Raw genomic sequence first — 22,784 nt, forward strand, 5'->3', positions numbered from 1 at the left:
TAAATAAACCTAGTAGGATGTTGGGGTCAATATGATCCAGACAGGCACGCTGAACGTGCACTATACTACCGTGGTACGAAAAACTTAACATCTTAGGAGGGTTAAAGCCTCTAGGTATAGTAAAAACAAAAATCATGCCACTTCAATTAATTTGTTATTGGTCGTTCTATGCAAAAAGTAAACAGTGCAAATGATCTGATAGTTCCCTGGAGTGCATTATTTGGTTCCACCCCATTTGGCATAATGCCATTTAACATAACAAGGATTATGCACATTCTTACCAAGAAAGCTATTCTTCGTATTATGCCAAACGGCATTATGCCAAATGGCCGTTATGCCGCATGGCCTTTATGCCAAATGGCATTATGCTAAACGGCGTTATGCTAAATGGAATTATGCCAAATGGGGTAGAGCCCATTATTTGGCGCACGACTGTGAAGTAATAGCAGCGTGGGTGCGATCACTCGACGAGTTGAAATTTGGTGAGCAGTTTCTAATTTGTTCTATTTTGTTTTGTCTTTATTAACGAGATTTTCAGCCCTAGGCTGTTCTATATTGTTGTATGACTATTGTAGATTGTAGTAGAACCAGCAATGGAAGTTCATTCACCATTTGTAAAAGTGAGCATACTATGCTATACTAATTTCTATCATTTTTCATCAAACTGTGCAAGTTGGCATGCTTAAGCTCGATTAACGTATATCAAAAAATAGAGTTTATAGATCGTTTCAACAGTTTTAAAGCTTCGGATACATCTTGAATAATAGCAACAATTCTCGCAAAATCTCATTTATGATAGCAAAACAAGTTTATTCCAGTCAAATCAATACGACACCAAAGCTCCACACCGTAAATCTTTCTATTCCGATCATTTTTCTTCCGAAACTTTTGATGGATTTACCGCACCTCCAGGGCGTGCGTTCCACATTACCTATGCCTAGTAGGAACCTAGGCAGGCACGCACCCATAGATACATCGCCGACGGAAGGGGGTTACCACAAAAAGTCAATCAAAAAGGAATTATGTTTTGATCCTCTTCTTGGGGGCAGGGAGGGGAAGGAATTCCTACCGAAAAAAGGAAGTCCGTTGTCTAGGAATCACAACACCCCCTGCGCACTGTCCCCTCACCATCCATGGTAGCCCCCATCAGCATCATCATCGTCGTTTGTCCAACGCGTACACGTACGGTACGGTAGACGACAAGACGATGATGTGCGCGAACCGTAGGGTGCGGATACGATTGCGAAAATAAGGCAATATTGTTATAGGATGCTGCTCTCCTTTTTTCTTCTTTCCCAATCGACGCGACGGGGTATCCACGGTGAAAAAGTTGTTGCGGTTGTTGAAATACTAACGTGCACCTCAACAAAATAAAAGGTTACATGATGAAAATTGGGACGTTATGGGAGACTAAGAGCAATCAAGCGATTTAACGCAAAACAGAGCCCCAAACTTAGAAGCAACCCGCATTGTTTGAAGGACCAGGTAATAAAGGCCTTAAGCTCCCAAGGAAATGACTTCACTATTGCGCTTAATTACGAATTATTTCAAGAAAATTCCTCCTTTCATTATTATGTAACGAAAATATCTTGTGATTATCGCAGAAAATACATTCGTGCTGGAATTCCTATTATGAGTTCATCGAGAACTCTTCTAAAAATTTCTAGAATATATTCGAAGATTATTTTCAGCGACACCGCCAGAAATTTCTTTACACAGAATTCACTCATTTTCAAACTAAAGTGGGACAGCACAAAAAATGAGTAAATTGCATTTCCAGCGCTGCTAGCACTAAGTGCGAAAATCTCTTCAGTTTAAGCCGCATAATATTCTTGATAATGTCTACTTTAACTGATTAGATTTTAGCGCAAGCGCTGGGCTAAGTGCGCTGGAAATACAATTTACTAATATTTTGTGTTGTCCCATTTAGCTCAGATTTGTGCGAATATTACTCATTTTAGAGTAGAGTTTATCTTAACGTTTAGGGACTCAGGACTTACCAAAACTTTACTGGTATTTTCACAGAAAGAAGATTCTCGTAGGATATCCTTTAATTGCTCTAGCGAAAATTTCTCTAAAGATTCCTCTAGACCTATGCCTTTAGAATGTATTGCTGTCCATCCATTTTATTGAAAATTTCAGCTATTCCTCAAAGAATTTTCATTGGGATTTTTTCAAGTGTTTCTTAAGAAATTTCTCAAAAGATTAACCTTGAAACTGGTCCACGGCTTTCCTCAGAAATTCTCTCTGGCTGTTTTCTTGGAAAATTCCTTCAATGATTGTATTCTTCCATGTATTTCTTGAAACATTTCTAAAAAAATCTTCCACAACGATTTCTAGAATTTTCTCAAAAAAAACTTCGAGGAATTTCTAAAGGGGTTTCTCCAGGAATTCCTCCAAACGATTCTTTTCTTTAAAAGACGCAATTACGGAGGTATTACTCCATTTGTTCCGAGAATTTTTTGGGCTTTTTTTTTTGAAATTACTTTAAAAAAAATTTATGGGTTCTTTTAAAAGTCCCCCCATTTTCACAACAAATTCCTGCAGAAATAATCCCAGAACTTATTTGTTATTAGCCATTTTCAAGGTTTTTTTTTTAAGAAACTGTTCAGTGAATATTTGCAGAGAATTGTTCAATTCTTCCAGGTATTCGAGGATTCCTTCCAAAATATTTTTTTTTTCAATTTCGTCAGTTGTTCTCTAAAGATTTTTCCAGGGAATATTTTCTTCGTTTCTGTAGATTTTTTATAGAAATTCCTTCAGATGTACTATCTGAACGAAAAATTTTCTGAGCTCTCATGAAAAAAAAAATCGCGCATACATACATATTACATATAATAGAAATGTTTTATTTATGTTTATATTGTATCATTTCTCAAATGGCATGTTGAGTGTGAGTTTCATACTAAGAAAAAAATGGAAAATTTATAAACTGATGGAAAAAATGAGAGCGATATGAAAGGGCCCTTCTGTCACAAATTATGTGATGTTACAGACATCTGTGTAGTGCAGGGATTTTTTCTGTATAATTTCCAGGAGTTCTTGCTAGGATTTATTCAGAAAATTCCCTCAGAAACTAATTGTGGAATTCATTAAATAATTTCACTACATAGCATATTTATCTTCGATTTTTGATTTATTTTTTATTTTTTTGGACTTCTCCAGGACTTTTCCCATAAATATCTCACACAATTTATGCCTAGAATAACTTGTAGATTTCTTCCAGAAGCCCCTCATGGATTTTCTCTAAGAGTTTCTTCGAGTATTCTCAGCGGTATTATCCTAGGAATTGATTCAGGATGTTTTTGTCCAGGAATTCCCCCAAGAAAATTTCGAGAATTTCCTCTAGGAATTTGCAAAGGTATCTCCAACAGTTTTTTACTGGATATCTTGAGACAATCCTCCAAGGGTTTGTTTAGATTTTTTCAGGCATTTCTAAAATAATTTCCCAGCAAGTTTTCTGCAATTTCTGGAATAACATCTGGAAAAATGCTGAAGTAATATCTAAAGAAGTTTTGCAGCGATGTTTAAAGAATTTCCAGGACACATTTCTGTTGGGGAGGCAATTTTCACAAAAAAAACCTTGAAGGAAACTCTGAAGAAATTTCTCAATGAATTCTGGTAGAAACTCCATGAGGAATGATTCTTCCATGATTTTTTCACTTTTGGAAAAAAAAAACTAAGGAATCTCTCAAAGATTTATAAATTTATTTTTAGAACAATTTCTGAAAAACCTTATGGAAGAACGTGTCAAGAAATCCATTGCTGAAACTTCTGAAGAAATTTAGGGAAATTGTTTCTGAATGTAAAAATATCTCCATGAAAAATTTTCAGAAGATCCCAGGAATCTATGAAACAGTCCCTGCACGAATTTCTGAACATATCGACAGTGGAACTCCCGTAGAAATTTGAGGAAGTACTATTAAATGAATCTCTGGAGGAATATTTGAAGAAATCCCAAGGAAATTTTTAAAGGATTCTTAACCCTCTAATACCCAAATTTTTTATTTTGATCTAAATATCATTTTTCGTCATCTAAAATCGATTTAAACATGTTTTGGAAGATGATTCTTTTTAATTCGCGATTTCGTGAATTTCAGTTTTTGATTTTTCTAATTTTTATTTTTGAACATCCCTGTTGAGAATTCGGATGGTTTCGGGGCAGGTGTGGACACTTCTGTTTAGCAGTTCATACAGAAGCAGCTCAAAGCTGTAATTTATTAAAGATTTTATAAAGTTGGGTTGGAATACAATAATATTTGTGCACTTACATTCAGTGTTCTACTGCCAAATTTGTCGAAACCTCGACCCTCAACTATTTTCATTCGAGCCGGCGAATGTTCGTTACACCTAACAAATGCATGTATATATTTTAGTTTATTTAAGAGAAATTTTAGCATGATCGATATAAGGAACATTTTAACTAGGATTTCAATTAGGTAAGTAAGTTTTAACATAGGGTAATTCAATTTAGGCTTAGGTACAACGGGTTCTACTCACAAGTCTAGGCGTAAATCCAAAACACGCAATTTGACCTGTCTGTATACTGAATTCAACTATTTCGGCAATCACTGTAGCTGTACGATGGCTTTTGGTTCCTCGAGCGACTCCTGGGAAAAGCATAGAGGTCGCTAGGTTAATAAAACACCGGTTCTGCAGCTCAATGCCCGGCATCTACGATCGCTAGTAAGTTGGCTTACCGTACGGATCGTATTTCGTGGGTATCGGCACAATTCACCCGTATTATCAGCTTGGAGGAACGCGGAGGCACATGAAAATATATACGGTTTTCGCACAATTAGCTCAAACACGCACCATCACTTGGCGAACAGTCGACACATGTGATCGATCATGGCGTTCGTTTGCTATTGTCAGCTATTGTCCGTCGCTTCAATAGTTTTTGCGATGACTGACAAGGGGACCGTCCGGAATTCACACTACTCTCTGCAGTGCTGACAGATTGCCGGTTTTCAACAATCCCCACACTTTTATATTTTTATTGGAAGCCAATTTGGGGTACGGATTTTTTGAGATGAAAACATTTTGAAATTTTATGATTATTGTTGAAATATTTTAATTTTTTTGTCATAGAAAATTTTATTTTCCGTGCAATTTTAAGGAAAATAATTTGAGAGTGTATTCGATTCCCTTAAACTATTAAACTAGGATAGAAGGATTTGGGAAAAATTTAAAATATGTTAATTGTAGCGATTCAATACAAAATAAACAATGACTTCTAAAAGGTAACTAAAACATCAATTTTTTAATGATTTTTAAAAAAATGTAAATGCGTTTTAAAATACACCAAAAACCATTTTGAAATATACAAAACCATCCTAAATATCAGCCAAAAATATAAAATATTTGATATTCCACGAAACAAAAATTACAAAAATGCTCAAACTATACCCCGTCTAAAGGCGGGATTGGGTATTAGAGGGTTAGATGAAGAACTTCTTGGAGAAATAACTGGATTTTTTTTTTCGGGAAACCCCAGGTGAAAGTCATAGCATAGTTTATTCCTGCCTGAATCACTGAGAAATAATGCAAGAATTTCTGGAGGAATACCAATTGAATTTTTGAATCCTGAACAAATACCGGAATGACTATCTGAAGGCATGCCTGAAAAGTTTTTTGAAGAAACCACCATCCCTGGGGAAATTCTGAAGGAATCCCTAGAGAAATTTTCAAAAAAAAAATTGAACGACTCCCTTGAAGACGAATTTGCGGGCACTTCTCTATGGAGCTGTTTATCAAAAAACACAGTAGGTAGGCAGGCAATACTTACGACGTTTGCCGGGACAGCTAGTTCCCATATAAACCTATTTGCGCTTGGGTTTTTTTTTTCCTAGAAAATCAATAAAACAATTTCTTAAAAAAAAATCTTTCAAAATTCTTAAGAAATCCTTGTAGAAGTCTTCGTAGATATTTCTGATGGCATCTAAATAGTATTATATTCAGACGGAATTTACAAATGGATTTTTATAAGAACCTGCAAAACCATCTCTGAAGGATTTTCTTGTTGAATTCCTCTGTTGAAGGGCTCTGGAGGCATAGCTGAAATGATCCAAGAGATTTCTTTTTGAAAACCAAAAGAGTATTTTCAGAAGAAATCTGTGGAGCAGAACCTGACGAAATTCCTTGAAAAACTCTTGGTGGAATTACTCTGGAGAAATTCCAGAAGGGTTTAATCGAGTAGTCAATGATAAAGTACTTGTATGAACCGCTTCATAGCATCCTTTGAAAGATATCTGAAAAAATGAAATAATGGAATAATCCTTGAAAGATTTCCAAAACGAATACCTATGAAATTTCATGTACGAATGCCTAGACTTTTTTTTTATAGAATCCATTGAAGACTTCTTGGAGGAATTTCTGAAAAAAAAATCGCAAGAAAAGTTTCTGATGTAACCAGTAGATGAACTCCTGACAAAATTTTCGGAAGATATATGGATAGAATGCATGAATAAAACCAATAATGAAACAATCCATGGACGATTTTTAGAAAAAAAAAATACGAGGAGATTTTTGAAAGAGCTCATGGGAGAATTTTCAAGGAAGTTCATGTAATGTTTTCCAGAGGAATACTTGGAAAATATTTGAAGAGATCCCTGAAGAGACCTGGAAGGAGATTAGGCTGACGAAATTCACGAAGAAATTTGTAAACTAATCTATGCAAGAAACTCATGAAGAATCCTTGAAGAAAGCTCCCGTAGCTTTTGAAGATTTTGGGAAGCAACCTCTCCATGCAGCAATTTCTGGAGCAATTCGTGAAATATTTTCTTCTAACTCTTGGAGAAATTTCTAAATGAATCCCAAGATAAAAAAAAAATCCTAGAAGATGAAAGAATCTCTAAGATTGCTTGATTGTTTTTGGAAATCTCTATATGAAGTTTGAAGAAATTTCTGAAACTGCTCAAACATCCCTGGAAGAAATTTGGAAGTAATATCAAGATAATTTTTTAGAAATCCGAGAAATTTCTTCAAAAATCCTTGAAAGATTTTCAGTTTACGATTTTCGGTGGGATCTTCCATATGGAATACTTTTTAAAAGAACTAGAGGAGGAATTTCTGAAGCAACCCATTGAAGATTCTTTTAAAAAAATCTCTAGAAATTTATAAGAAGAACCATGAAAAAATTCTGAAAAAAAAAACATTTAAAGAATATTGAAAACATCTGCGATGAAAATTTAAAAAATCAACCCCTAAGAGTTTGTTTTGAAGAATCTCTGAAGAAAATTCCTCAAGGAATCCATGACAGATTTTAGAGTGAAATACTTGCAGAAATATAGGGAGGAACCTTCAAACATTTTTCTGAAGAAATCTTTAGAGGATCTTTGTGAAGCCTCGTAGCCGTGCCGTTAGGATCACCAAGCTTCCAATAACGGCACCATGCTGTGGGGTAAGGGTTCGATTCCCGCTCCAGGAATGAAACTTTTCGTGAGAAAAGTTTCCTCTCCGAATTCACTGACTGGTGCATGCTTTGTGTGATCCTTGTCCAGTGGAGACGGTGTACGTGTCTTTTTTTTATCTGGCATAATTTCCAAAAAATAAAATTCTGTGGTATACTAAAGAAAAGTATTGAGGAATTTCTGAAGAAAAAAAAAGTGAAAGGTTGCCTCAACGCATCCATCGGGAAGATTCAGGTGAATTTTCTGAAGAAACAATCTGAAGGAAGCCCATGATCACTTTTAAAAGACAAATTCAGAGAGGTACTTCTGAAGCAATCCATACCAGATTCTAAGAAATCTCGGTAGAAATCCCTGGTAGGTTTTCTGAAGGAATCCCTGGAGAAAATCTCCATTATAATCCTAAAAGCGTGGTTTTAGGAATTCAAAAAGGAATTCCTGTAAGATTTTCCGACGGAATTCTTTTAGAAATTCCCGAAAAAAGTTTTGGAATATTTTCAAAAATCTACTGAAGGTATTTCCTTAATTCTGAAATTTCTTGAAAAATATAAGGAGAGGTTCCTAAAAATGCCTAGAAAATTTTCAGAAAAAGAAAACTGGAGTGATTTCTGAAGAAGTAGGTAAGTGAAAGAAATGCTACATTTTATAAAGAAAGAAAGACAAATCATTTCCAGTAAAATTTCTGAAAATATTCCTGGAGGAATTTTCAAAACAATTCCTGAAGAAAATTCTCAGATAAATCCCTGGAACATCTGGAGTAGTGTGAATTTCTAAAGAAATCCTTGGAAAATAATTGCGATTGAATCCCTAGAAGATTTTCTGAAGAGCTTTTAAAACAATCCCTGGAGAAATTTGTGAATAAAAGGCCAGAGTAATTTCTGCAGGTATTGCTGAATAAAAAAAAACCTGAACGAATCCCTACAGGAAATTCCGAGCACAGAGATTTTTTGTATTTGATTTTTTGAGATATACTCTATGCCCAAGGGAGTGACGGAAATCTCCTCTACGAAACGTTCCTGCACCGACCGGGAATCGAACCCGTCATCTATCCAGCATAGATATTAGACATGCTGGATATCCACGCCTTTGCAGCTGTGGCAATATATGCCGACACTTCTCGGACGTTATTGCTGCTAGAACTTTCAGGAGTGCCAACATTGACTCAGATAACTATCTCGTAAGATGTAAGATTCGACCTAGATTATCAACCTTGTCGAACTCTAGAAACCGGCGATCGATGCATTTCAACATCCAGCGTTTTTCAGCAAACGGTACTCTAGTAGATAGCTGATTATCATCAGAGGCTGTACGAGCGGATAAGTGTAATCAATAAGAGCGATAATCTCAACACTCTGAGTGGGAGTCTACCCACGGAGCGATGAGTATGGTAGCGTGGAATATGATAGGCGCTGCCTAAGAAAAATAGCATGACTAAAATGTGATTGCTGAGATACAAGAGAGTATGGAAGAGAATGGTATGCGGAGGTTTTACGATACTGTGAATGGCGTGCAAAGAAACACTGCGCCTTCACCCGTCATGTGCACTGTAGAGATCACTATTGTTGAACGATGGGAATGGAAGAGTGACAGAACCTTCAAGGCAGTAGAACAACATGACTGCGGTGAAGGACGAACTCCCGACCAAGCTTCCCAAGCACGGTAGTGAGCAGCCGTATCAACTCTTTCACCGTATTATATTCAAGATATGGGATGAGGAAGAACTGCCTACTAGTTGGTTGGATGGTCTCATTTGCCATCTATACAAGAAAAGGCATCAACTGGAGTGCACGAACTACAAGGAACAACACTACTCAATTCAGCTTACAAGATTTTTTCCGGAATTTTGTTTAAGGTTGAAGGATTTGTAATTAATTGAGTCAATGACGATGACTGTCTGCTTCTTATTCTTCTTCGTTCATTGGGAAAGCTAATTCACGCTTTTTATGAAACATACGTGAACTTACCTTCATCTGAACATATTCAGTGGATAGCAGGAAAAACCACCAATAATTTTTCATGACATTTTCCCTCGAAAATGCCTTTAAATCACAGAAAACTGCTAAAATTCATAAACAGTTTTCTTCGCTGCTATCACCACTACCAACTTGACACTGGCTAAAGGCACGCACACATTCTCATAAAATCCTCAAAAACCCGAAACTCAAATCTTTTTCAATGAAAAAATCACTATTATGCACATTTCTGTAGTTTTAAAATGCATTCATTGCACCCAGCAGTAATTTTCACACAATACAACACTCACTTTTTGCCCACCGAGCACCTTGTTTCTTCAGAAACTGCTTTTGAAATATCAACATCGGCAGTGAAACTAAAACAGTGTATCGGCATTTCATTTAAATCGCGCGATTGAGAAAATCGTTAAAAAACAGCCGCGCACTAAGCAATAACATCAAGATATACGCGATCCATTCAAACTTTGGGAATCAGAACAATAATATTCGTCCTGCAAACAGCACACTCACTACGGCAGCACAGCCACAATCCAGACGGTGCATGCACTACGACCGAACCAGGGAAGCATCATCAATGTGAAGTTGCCAGTTCAATGTTTTGATTTATTTAAACCAGTTTTCTAAAGTTATTTCAAAAACGGTGAAAAGTTGGCTTAATAATTAAACGTGTCATCTAATTTAGTTTTATATTACATATCAATTGAAGTTGAGCATTACAATTGGTTTAAATGCTTCGAAAAATCTCCTACAAAACAGGACACATTTTTATTTGCTTCATTATTTGCCCTGATTTGGCAACAATGCTCATCAGCTGATATTTTCATTCCACCACATTTTGTTCGATTATTTTGTAAACAAACTTTGTGCAGCTTGAGCGTGACTTTCAGTTTGAGATGAAACGGTTCTAGCTGAGGAAGTTATATGCCCCAAAAATGAACAACCGAAAAAGTTGGCAAGGGAGCTGATGATGTTGTAGGGTGCGGGCACCGGTTTTGGCCAGTCTAAGGGAAATCATTTTTATAAAAATAACCAATAATTCTATGAAAACAACCAATGCGTCAAAAGAAAGATTTCAATCTATATTTTGAAGGAAAAATGCAGAAATCATGCCAATACTTGATTTTTGTATTGAAAGTGGCACTGGCCACAATAGACGCTCTGCCGCAGTTTTGGCCATATTCTTAAGTTTGGTTTCTATTTTGGCCAATCACGTGTATTTCTTATGGGAGTGGCCAAATTAGAAGCACCCTGGCCAAAATAGATATATGGGAGCAGATTTTTTAAGGAAATATATTTTTTTCTTCCAGTTTTTAATCAAAATGTGTAGTTTTCACAGCTGTAATCATCATATTGTATTAGGATCTACTAGTAAAAAATAAATTTACGCCGATTTAGATCGCAACAGGCTCAATACTACACTATGGCCAAAACTCAGGACTGGCCAAAACTGAAGCTTCTACCCTATTTGTTAACCGTGTGGCATATTCGAACATACCAATGATCTGAGAAGGCAGAGAATGAATCTGGATGTCCATCAAATGCGTCTGATTAAAAATTTTGTTTTTTGCTTACTAGCAGTAAATACTAAATTGAGTAGTCGAACTGAAGCTGCTGTTGGATTTTTAGATTTGGGCTCGTGAAAAGATTATGCAAATTGCATTATTTGGAGTGTTATTGTTTTCTTTAAGCTTAATTTCATTGTCACAAGATTACTGAGCCGAGTGTAACTAAACGGACAACACATTCAATGTTAATTATCTTGCAGTCATTAACGCCGCCAATAAAATTGATTTTTGCTTTCCCTCACTTTTTTAAAAGTAAAAACACTGAGAAAAAATTATAACAAGGATTTCAGAAAACGTCCAACTTCCTGTGGGAGGGAACAAGACAGCATCAAAGGGCGCAAACTTTTTTGAAATCGAGTGTTTCACCGTTTTTGGAAGTTATTAAAGAAATCTAGTTTAAATGTTTGCTCTGACGTCGCTTGTTACAGTAACTAGCTGGTTCAAGTCCTCGTTCAAAATATATGGAAAACTGATGTTCAAACAATCACAATTTCTTCAAGTTTTTTGCCTCAACTAAGCAAAGACAACCAAAATCGGACATTCCGTTCGTAAGTTATGCGCAATCGCATGCATGCCACTGCATTTTATAAAATTTCAGAACATACGATTACAATACTTCGCAAAAATAAAAACGTATCCTGAACCGAAGCACGTGCTATTGTGTCACACATACTATAAAGCAAATTTAAAATTCAAAAGCCGGTCAATGATTGTTTTGAAAAATAATATGAAGAAGAACTGAAGATCATACTGCCAACTTCTTCAACCTTAAGGCCCCTTAGCGTGTCAGCTCAAATTTTACTCTTCTTATTTGATTCTTATTCCAAACAATCATCAAGCACGATAGTAGTTGTGAAGCCTTTCTATACCATTTCCATAAACAAACAAACAAAAATATCACCTCTTTGTCTCGGTACCTCCAATGTAAACATTTCGAGAATATGAATCGTTTGAAAGCAACTCAGGCAGTAAACTACTCTACTTCAATGAATAACAAGGAAACATATCCAAATGTCACGAAAAATGTTAAATTTTTTATGTAACAAGCTAGAAATGATCGAATTATTTTGGTACGCTCTCCCACTGTTTATGTTTGCTGCAACAGCAGTGCTGGCGGACCGCTTGGTGAAGATTTCATAAATTATAATGCTTTTCTTATTTCACTAACAATTGTGGTAAAAAAGTTAAAAAATAATCACCCCACAAATTATTTTTGATTTTATGACGCATAACCAATGTGTTTGACTGGATTTTTCAATTGATTTTGATCAATTTCATTGATGCTTTGGCCAGCAGGATCGACATCACTGCGTGCAATGATCGATGATTGTGCGCGCCAAAAAACACCACCGCGCTGCCGTCGTCGTCGTTGGTACTGCGGTGGGTGGTAAATACCGCCAACCACAGTTTTAGTGCGGTCGAAACAAATCGTTAAAAATTGCTACTTTCGAGTGAAATAATGCTTAGAAATCGTGATTACTTGGAAAGGGGCTTGTATTTGAAGTAGTGTGAATACATTTTTATGCCGAATATCTCGCGTGAAATTGATTATTTTATAGAATAATATACGTGTCGATTTTTTACAAATATGTATTGGTGCAATGTTGTGTAAAGTTGATTTCGGTGAATGATTTTCAAGAAGCCATTTTGCGATGACACGCTAAGGGGCCTTAAGGACAAACGTCTTAAGATCCCGTTTCAACAATGTATCAGAACTTCAGATGCACAAATCTCAAGAAGCAAGCTTCAAACAACAGCGCGTTTTAATATTCTGTTCTTGCTCACTTGTAATAAGCTTAAAATAAGAAGAACAGGAGCGCTGGTTTTGTTTACGAAGAGATTTGTGCGCTCAAAATCGTGAGTAGGTACCGAAGTCGGCCATTGTGGCGGCCATTTTGGGATTCTTATAAGTCTGTCCTTAACAGGCTGAGGAGACCCATTGAGGAGCCCTTCGTCGGCGAATATAAGCGGGTTTTCGTGAGGACCGATCAACGACGGATCAGATGTTCACCCTGCGGAAGATTCTCGATAAATTTCGGGAGTACAACATACAGACCCATCATCTGATTATTGATTTCAAGACGGCACGTGATTCAGGGAATAGAAACAAGCTATGGCAGATTATGATCGAACATGGTTTTCCGGCGGAACTGAGAAGACTGATTCGTGCACACCTTAGACGGAGTGAAGCAGGGCGATGCTCTTTCGAACACACTGTTCAACATAGCACAAGAAGGATCGATCAGGAGAGTTAGTGTGCAAAGGAGCAGAACCATTGTCACGCGAATGCATACGTTCATTGGCTTCGCGGACGATATCACCATCATCGGGATTGACCTTCGGCTCATGGAAGAGGCGTTTATAATTCGGCTGCGAATCGGGCTTTTTCGTTTTGTGAAACCAGCTGTAGTCTCGTAGGCTGCGAACGAGATATTAATCGTGTTGCGTCATGGACGTTTATAGAGGTTGCTCGGAGAGCCTTTGGATACTTCGAAGGCAAAGTGCTGTGACCAATACTCGGCGGTATACTGAAGGACAGTATCTGGCGGCGTCACATGAACTACGAAGTGTACCAAGTATATAAAGTGATGGTTATAATGAAGCGAATAAAACACGGCAGGCTGCGGTGGGCTGGTACGTAGTTCGTATGCCGGAGGAGCGACAATCCAAAACCATAATCAGCAGAAAACCAAAAAGGGGTAGTTGGCTTCGTAGGCCGCGGACATCTAGGCCTTTTGCAGTTGAGGAGAACCTAAGAACTCTAAATGTTCAGGCCCAAGGCTGGACCAGTGAAAGCGAAAGCTTCATTCATTCAAGTATCGCACATTCTGCGTATTCTATGGGAGCACCAATTAAGCGACCCAACTTAACATTGCTGACCGTGTATCCCACACCTCAGCACCGGACCACCGCCATTCGCCGTCTTTATGCTCTCAATTTCAGAACCATTTGACTTTATTGTGCCCACCGTCACGTCGTCAGCTCCGCAGTAGCTTAGTTGATCTCCTGGTTCTCGCTCGCTCGCTAGGACATCATATCAACTGTAACAATAAGCCCATCGGGGGTCATATCAACAACGGCGTTGGTCGTGGCTCGGAGGAAGTTCATCGGAAACATGGTGCCCGGCCAACCGACAGACAGACGACGCTAGTGTTCTTTTTCAAGAAGGCGTTACTAGATCAGTGGGACACTTGGAGTCCACGGAGAAAGCTGGTCCGTAAAACGGTGAACTCGATGAGAGTTCTCCCGGAAAAAGGCTTACTTTACCCCGTTCCCCTCTACCACCAACCAATCAACTATTCAGTAAAAACAAGAGACGCCAGTAACGCACAAAAGCTACACTAGTTTACAGCATTTTTGAACTCGGTAAGCTGATGATCATTTTTGGTGTAGAATCATGCCCTGAGTTCGAAAACGCGAAGGAAAAAAATTACAGTAGAGCGGAAATTTTTTCGACTTTCCATACAAGGTTGATGATTTGAAATCGATTTTTGTTCTATTTTTAAGCAAAGTCGCTCACTTCAAACATCTTATTCTCCGTAATCAATGCTCCGATTGAGCTGAAATTTTTACTGTAACTCGCCTACATATGATATGTCAAATAAACGTCGAGAAAGAATTTTTCAGTTGTTTTTTTCTTATTGAAAAAAATACATTTCTTCAAAAATTTTTGGGAATTTTGCTAAAATTTAAGAAGATCGTCCCAAAAACTCGTCAATATCTTGAATTTTATCAATCTGACGCAAAACCTGTATTCAGATGATCGAATGGTATTGTATTCAGCTTTTAATTTATGGAAAAAGATTTAAAATTGGTTGAACAAAACGCAATATATTTGAATTTTAGTAAATTACATATTTTGAAAAGTTACAAAACTCGATATTGAGCTAAAACTCAAAAACTGTTCTACTTTAAATTTTTTGAAGGTCGGTTTCGAAATCAGCACTAAATTGTGCTTCAAAAATTTTGGTCGTTGACAGAAGTTCACGACTTTCGTTTTATTTTGTAAACTTGTGCTACCCCTTCCATGGTAAGCGCAATGGTGACGAGACGATGACTATAATGCTGAGTGCCCTGCAATAACATTTAAACGGTAATAACATCGTCGCCAGAGTACAAATACCTATCCGAAGGCACTAGATATACCGGTCTTGTAGGAGCAGAGCCGGAAGTAATTCAGCTGGGAGGGATCATTGGAAAATCGTCCAATAAACAAAACACTTTGAAGAGCCATTGTCTGATCCAGGCAGTGTTCCGGCCGGCCGAATTCAGGGAAGCCATCCAATTTTGGGCGAATGTGCATGACGACGAAACCCTCCGAAGCATCGAACAACAAGAACAAGCCGGATAAAAATTCGATCAACGTGTGGCGGCGATGGACCGAAATGCGATTCGGTTCTCCGTTCAGGCAGTGAGGAGGAGAAAGAGGCTCATGTGGGTGGAGAGATTTATTGGCCGGTATCATTTGGAGAAGGGTCCATCGACCGAACGAAAAAAAAAATCGTTCAAACTAAATTGAGCTTTATAATGGAATTGAGACGAAGCCGAGGACCAGACGAGACGAGGGCTTTATTGAACAGATTGTGGGGATTTTTTTTTTGACGGATCTTCAGATTCTATTATGGCGACGGGAGGTCGTTTCGATGAGGCCAAATTGTGTGGTTGTCAAACATTGGTGGTGAAGATATCGTTATGATTGAATGTTGTCATAGAGACATTGAGTTTATTATGGTCTTCTGGTTCGAGTTTACTATTTCGATATTTGAACGGTTCCATCTTTAGAGGAAATGAATTGATTTCTTTGACCACCTTCCTTGCTTAGGCCCATATATAGCCGATGCGGTAAACGAGCGGATATTTAGCAAGAGCATGATATGGATGACGAGTCCAAATCACAAACTTTTCGCTATGGATATTTCTCAACTTATACTAATATATTGCTATTTTTCTGTTTTTTTTTCAGGTAATAAATCCAAATGGTACAAGCAGGTTCAATGGCCTCCTCAAAATACAAAAGACTTTCGAAATGGTATGATATTCGAAAACTAAGTAAAAACGTCACTAACAACCCAAGTAATCAATAAACACTTGAATGCAGCATCCTAACTGCAATATGTGCGCGTACAATTCAATCATATAGTGCAACGCTGCTCTGCTCTGCTCTGCTCTGCTCTGCTCTGCTCTGCTCTGCTCTGCTCTGCTCTGCTATGTTCCTCCCCCCTTTGCACCCTCCGCCTTTTGCTGGAAGCCAAAAATACGTGACTTTTTTGAATTTAAAAAAATTGTAAATGTTTTTGCTCAGATTTCGTAGTTATGCTTATCATCAATAGTTTTCACTGATCCTTAATATATATTATATATATGTATAAGAATATATTCTATGTATTACAACTGATCTGTTGAAGTTAAGATCCCCAAGCTATTCTAAGACCACCAAAGTACTCCGAAGTTTGAGTCACAAATCCAACATTCTAAACCAAATTTTATACACGATGAATGATCACAGTCTCAAAAAGCTTCAAAGCACCCCTAGAAATTCATGGTACATGAAATGGGTGATCTAGGCCATCCCAAACTTCTCTGGAATTCATTTTCTTAAGATCTACAACATCTACCATCATCTGTGTTTACTTTGTTCAAGATATTTAGTCACATTGATGTCCATTAGACCTCGCAATGCTACGAGCTACTTGATATTGTGGTAGTTGGACATTCCGTGAACTACAAATGGCCCCCAATACCCTTTGAAGTTTGATTTACAATATCTGCATACTGTATCATGCTTAAATTGTAAAAAAAATATTCGTGGAATGTAGTCTATACTGCTGATGGAACCTCAGTGCACAACTATAATGCATTTGGTACATTCATGGGATATTCTAGGACTTCCTAAATATTCTGGAATTAGGACCTTCAAGGTCTACAGGCTCTACTCTTGTTTCTCTTCACTCTATCGGCATAATTCTTTCACGATTGTTTCTGTTGCACCTCATAATATTACGAGTGCGTTGCTATTTGGGAGTCCACCTGCATACAAATTGACCCTAGAATGGGCCCAATTTATTTTGAAATATGGGTCGCAATATCTGTAAATCTTAGGATATTTTTGTTATAGCGAATGCTCACGGTATATAACCTACGCTTCTCTTTGAGCCTCAGAGTGCAATTCTGATAACTAAGCCACATTCACTTGGTGATCTAGGTCATCCAAATCGTTCTGGAATCAAGACCTTCAAGCTTCACAATCTCTACGTTTGTATCTTTTTATTTTATTGGTGTAGTTCCTCCAAAATATCCTTCGGGAATCTTTCATTGGTTTTGATCACCGTTTACTTTATTTGTTGGTTTTAATTGGTTGTTGAATGTCATTTAAAAAACATTTAACGTTTCAACCTACTTTTTTATTTTTTCGGTCATCATCAGAAAAATTCCGACGAACGGGCGGCGGAATTTTTCTGATGATGACCGAAAAAATAAAAAAAGTAGGTTGAAACGTTAAATGGTTTTTTAAATGACATTCAACATCACCGAGAAAAACCAATTAAAACCAACAAAAAAAAAAAAAAAAAAAAAAAAAAAAAAAAATCCTTCGGGAATTTCTCCCTGAATTTCCTCCAATAATTCCTCCAAGAATTTCTCCAGGAATTCTTCAAGAAATTCCTCCAGAATTTTTCCAGGAATTTATCCAAGAATTCTACCACAATTTCTTTAAAGAATCCCTCCAGAAATTTCTCCAAGCATTCCTTCAATAATTTCACTAAGAATGTCTTCAAAAATTTCTCCACGAATTCCGCTACGACTTCTACCAAGAAATTTCAGGCATTTCTGCAGGAGTTCGTGAAGAAATTTTTCAAGGAATTCCAACAGAAATTACTTCAGGAAGTCCTCCAGGAACTTCGAGGAATTCACTCAGGGAGTTTTTAGGATTTTAGAATTCAAGATCCTTTAGGAAACCTTTAGCAATTCATCAAGAAAATTGTCCTGGTATCAGAAAGTCGGCTCAATTGGCACGTTCCCCTCCATATGGGGGATTTGTGCCTTGCCATGATAAAGCCTTTATCATCAGTTATCTGTGCAAATAAATTGAGCTTAAAATAACGTAATCATATTAAGCTTCCAACGGATTCGATGCACTGATACAAAAATATGCCCATAGGAGGTTGATCTCTATCACAGCAACATTTAATTTCCAATAGAAGAGATTACCATGAGGATCATCTACCTACCTTCGACCGTCGTCACAAAGCCTGTTCTCTAACAGCAGCTGCTAAAACATTCGCAACAATATTGGACATATGATATGAGATGATTATCCATACTGGTTTCCATAACGGTGACTAAAAATTATTCGTAATTGTTCCAGTAAAAGCTCAAGTTTTATTTCAGATTTCACATTTATTGAGTTCAGCTACAAAATAAAACATGTTCATCAATTAAATTCGCAACAATGTTTATGATTATCTTGGTGATCATTCATTTTTTGAATAAACTTTAACGTACACTTGGGAAAGAGAATAATAGATTTTGCACGATTGTTTTTCAATTTGATTTACGGATTTTTCGTCGATACCGATTATTACGGAATACTTTCCGTTCGTGAGAGGTAAGATTTTAATAACTTTCCAAAACTTGGTGTTTAAGTTACGATTTAGTCGAGATATTGTTTGAAGCACCACACTGGCGCCATTTTTACCCAATCGTGGAATATTAGGTACATTCACAATTGCGCGCCGAAGATGGAGAATAGGTATGAAGGCCGATACCGTAAAATCAGGAACAGTTCCTGATTCTTGAATTATCTTCAATGAATGGTTAAGCCACACTAGACTATTGCTATCAGCAGCATGAAACCAGCCTACTCCTAAGGAGTGTCCTGAGCCTTTGAAGCATGGCTGAGTTTCATGTGCTGGTACTAAGCACTGCATTTTGCTGAGCTCTAATAACAACTTCTCGAAAAAATCGGCATCAACATCGTCTACAACACGTTTGATCACTATCTTTAGCTCATTTCCTGTTCCATCGCTAGGTGCTTTTCCCTGACTAGAAGCCGACGAGCTTGATTGTTGCTTCGAACACCCATGTGAGGGACTTGCAAGGAGAGCATCCTCAAAATCGTGGTCCATGTTGGCCTACCAATTAAGAAACTAAACGTTAATTCAAGAATTACTATGAAGTGTTATATTAACTTACCATTTATATTGATATATATCACAACGGATAGCGTGGCAGAGATCACAAGAAGAAAAAAAAATCTTTAGGAAACGACACCAGTGATGTGCACTTGACGAGCTATACGCACTGAAAGATCGAACGACTGCGCGGCAAAATGAAAAGAGTGGAGATGAATAGCAATTGAGTATAGTGTAGAATGTATTTAGACAATAGGCCGTCAGGTTTGTCGACTCAAATGATGTGATAGTGGTGTTTAGCAAAATTGCCATAAAAAAGGTAAATGTACCTAAAGTAGTCTGACAGAGCCGTTCTAATAGTTTTAAGAACAAATTTTATGCAAGTAGAAGTGTTAGATAGTGTCAAAAAAAAATGGTTTATGTCCACGATGAAATCGGTGTATCAAAATTTATGGCATATATTCGGTACTAACACAATTTTATGAGTCGTTTATATACATGAGTATGTGTACATGTAATACAAGTAGATATATACGATGTGCAATATACTCATACAAGTTTTCACTTACACAAAACTGTTACAAGATAGACAGAGAAAACAACATTGAAAGATAATTGAATTAAAAACAAATTAACATATCCGCTCCATATATGTTAATTGTGCATCCAAATACTCACCAATTCAACATACCCGCTCCATATATGCTGATGCTTAGAACGAACTTACCGAATATACCACGATTGGGCGCATGATTTTATGCAACACAAAAAATAACTGTCCTAATTTTACACTTTACACGCTCTCACAGAGCCTTATCAACATTTCTTATGCACAATTACATGACAAGGACGACAAGAACATTTAGTATCCAAAAAAAAAGGGTTTATGTACACGATGGAACCGGCGCGGTGTATCCAAATTTTATGGCATATATTTGGTACTCACACAGCTATCTGAGAGTCGATATACGTGATGTACAATACACTGATACAAGATTTCACTTACACAAAACTGATACAATGATAAAGAAAACAATATTGAAAGATAATTGAAATAAAAATTAACATACCCGCTCCATATATGTTAATTTTTCATCCAAGTACTCACCAATTCAACATACCCGCTCCATATATGCTGATGCTTAGAATTAACTTACCGAATATGCCACTATTGGGCGCATGAAGCAATTATAGGATTAAGCCATTTGAGCACAAATGAAAAGCAATGGTACAATATACGCAGACACTATTGATACACAGAACACAGGTCAACAACAAATTGCATCAAGAAAAACTTGACAATACAGCACGATTCTATAACTTTCACAAGAATCAGATAGTACAGTTTCAAATTGATAAGTATGAACACTAATTATGAGTTTCAAACACGACGACAATCAATAAAAAACTAATTTTGTCAGAGCAAACGATAATTCGCACACTTTCGGCGCCATCTTGGCAAACTCAAGAAAATTGTCCTGGGATTACTCTAAGAATTCGCCCGAGAATTCCTTCAAGGATTTCCTCAGAATTTCCTCCAAAAAAATTTTAAGAAATTACCAGGAACTTCTTCAGAAATTCCATAATAAATTATCTTGGAATTCCACTATGAAATTCTGCGGAAATTTCCCCAAGAATGGCTCAGAAAATTTCTTCAGGCAGTCCTCAAGGAATTCCTCTTATAATATCTTTAGGAATTCCCCCCAAGAATTTCTCCAGGAATTCCACCAATAATTCCTCAAGGATTTTTTCTAAGAAATCAACCACGAATTCCTCCAAAACATCAGCCTAGAATCCTTTCAAGAATCCCGTCAAGAATTTCTCCAAAAATTGCTACAGGAACATTCCTAAGAATTTTACCAGGGGTCTCTCTAAGACTTCTGCAAACAAACTCTTCAGGAATTTCGCCAGAAATACCTTCAGGGATTTTTTCAAAAAATCCTTCAAGAATTCATTCAAAAAATCCTCCAGAGATTCCCTCATGAATACCGCCAAAATTCTTCAGGAAACCTCCAGAAATTCCACAAGAAAATACTTCTGGGACAACTCCAGGAATTCCTCCGAGAATTACTCTAGGGAATTCTCCAGGAACTGCTCCGAGACTTCTTTCTAGAATTTCTCCAAGAATTACTCCAAGAATTACTCCAAGAAATCTGTTATGAATTCCTCCAAAAATCCCTTCGATGAATTCCTTCAGGAATACCTCCAATACTTTTTTTTTTTCAATATTCTACCAAGAATCTCTCTAGGAGTTTCCCCAGGAATTCCTTGAAGTATTGTTTCAGAAATTCCTCCAAGAATTCTTACCAGAATGCTTCCAAGAATTTCTTCAAGAGTTTCTTGAAGAAACTTCTGGAGAAATCCTGGAGGAATTGCTGGAGTAGTTTCTGGAAAAATTCATGAAAAATTTGTAAAAGATTTATATATAATTTTCCGGGGGAATTTTTAGAGGGATTCCTGAAGGATTTCTTGATAAATTCCCAGAGAAATACCTAGAGGAATTTATTTTTATTTTTATTTATTGGAGGAATTCCCAAAGTATTTCATGGAAAACTTCCTAGAGTAATTTCTGGAGTATTTCTCGGAACCTTTCCTCTAGAAACTCCTGGAGAAATTCCTGGAGTAATTCCTGAAAGTATTCCTGGAGTATTTGCTGGAGGAATTTTTGGAATATACCCTTGAATTCCTGGACGATTTTTTGGAGGAATCCCAGGATGATTTTTTTGCGGAATTCCTGGAAGAATTTCTTGAGGAATGACTGATGGAATTCATGGAATAATTTCAGGATGAATCCCTGTGAAGAATTGCGGAAGGAATTCCGGGATGGATTTGTGGAGGAATTCATGGAGGAACCCCTAGAAGAATTTCAGAAAGAAACCCTTGAGCATTTAGCAATTATTTCTGGAGAAAGTCCTGGAGGTTGCTAGAGGAAGTCAAACAATTCCTCTAAAAATTGCTGCAGGAACATTCCCAAGATTTTACCAGGGATCCCTCTAAGAGTTCTGCAAACAAACCCTTCAGGATTTTTGCCAGAAATACCTTCCGGGATTTTTTTTTCAAAAAAATCCTTTAAGAATTCATCCAAAAAAATCTCCAGAAATTCCCTCATGAATACCTTCAAGATTCTTCTGGAAACCTCCAGAAATTCCTCAAGAAAATACTCCTGGGACAACTCAAGGGATTCCTCCGAGATTTCTTCTTAAGAGAATTCTCCAGGAACTGCTCCGAGACTTCTTTCAAGAATTTCTCCAAGAATTTCTCCAAGAATTTCTCCAAGAATTACTCCAAGAAATCTGTAGAGAATTCCTCCAAAAATCCTTTCGATGAATTTCTTTAGGAATACCTCCAAAACTTTTCTCATGTATTCCACCAAGAATCTCTCTAGGAGTTTCCCCAGGAATTCCTTGAAATATTCTTTCAGAAATTCCTCCAAGAATTCCTACCAGAATGCTTCCAGGAATTTCTTCAAGGATTTCTTGAAGAAATTTCTGGAGAAAGTCCTGGAGGAATTCCTGGAGTACTTTCTGGAAGAATTCATGTAGTAATTTGTATAGGACATATAAAAAATTTTCCGGGGGAATTCTTAGAGGAAAATTGAGAAATTTCTAGAGAAACACCTCCAGGATTTTTTTTTATTTTCTGGAGGAATTTCTGAAGTATTTTCTGTAAGAATTCATTGAGTAATTCCTGGAGGAATTCTTAGAATAA

General features: G+C 37.1%; 1 long non-coding RNA gene across 1 annotated transcript in view; it reads left to right on the forward strand.

Annotated features, from left to right (window-relative positions):
- The window catches only part of LOC134285678 (uncharacterized), a 470,596-nt gene extending 453,349 nt beyond the window's left edge, over positions 1 to 17,247 (forward strand). Inside the window, exon 3 of the long non-coding RNA XR_009996532.1 lies at positions 15,911 to 17,247. This is a non-coding gene — a long non-coding RNA (uncharacterized LOC134285678). The remainder of the gene's footprint in view (positions 1 to 15,910) is intronic.
- The last annotated feature ends 5,537 nt before the right edge of the window (positions 17,248 to 22,784 follow it).

This window comes from Aedes albopictus, chromosome 1 (assembly GCF_035046485.1).
Source record: "Aedes albopictus strain Foshan chromosome 1, AalbF5, whole genome shotgun sequence".
NCBI lineage: Eukaryota > Metazoa > Arthropoda > Insecta > Diptera > Culicidae > Aedes > Aedes albopictus.